This window comes from Mastomys coucha, unplaced genomic scaffold (assembly GCF_008632895.1).
Source record: "Mastomys coucha isolate ucsf_1 unplaced genomic scaffold, UCSF_Mcou_1 pScaffold22, whole genome shotgun sequence".
Lineage (NCBI taxonomy): Eukaryota > Metazoa > Chordata > Mammalia > Rodentia > Muridae > Mastomys > Mastomys coucha.
Genome location: NW_022196905.1, coordinates 210,850,418 through 210,851,138, shown reverse-complemented (window position 1 = coordinate 210,851,138; position 721 = coordinate 210,850,418).

Below are 721 nucleotides of genomic sequence, written 5' to 3'. Positions count from 1 at the left end.
CCCCAACAGGTCCCCTTTTCTTGTATACAGAAACAAGGCATACTTGGGGTGGCAATGTCTACATCAACATGGCCCTAGAGACTCCAAGGGGACTGAGCCTGACTTAGGTCAGAGAGGTTGTAAGGATGTCCAGAATGGTCTGACCCATCATAGGGAGGAGCCCATCAACTTAGCCGGGTTCCCTGTCTTAGGTTGCCATTCACACTAAGGGCAGCTTCCTCCTCTCAGTTGCCCATCAGTGGCTTGCCAGTCCACCACGCTGGAAAGGTGAAGAGCCAAGCATGAGCTGGGTTATTTTAACAGCTGTTGTAAGAATGTCATGAAAACCATCTCCCAGATCTGACATTGCCAGCTGGTGGTAATCTACAAAAGCTGGGCCTTAAATGCATCTACCTGTCCCTTAATAAAGGCCATAATTTTATTTAAAAGAAAAGGTCCTAGTGATAATAGAATTACTAAGCCAAGCCCTGGGCCAAGGAAGGGGAGAAGACAAGGCAGAATTCCATTCCAGGGGCTCCACACGATGTTATCGAAGAGTTCCTGACATCTCTAATTCTTGTTGATGTTTTCAGATTTAGTCGCACACCATTCTGGACTTGTTTGCATAAAAACAGCACTTTTCTTGTAAAACCAAGCAGATGCCTCCCTTGTCAGTGGTAAGTAGATCTAGGCCACGTCTATTTTGGAGAACCACCTCAGCCAGGGGATCTACCTGATCCTG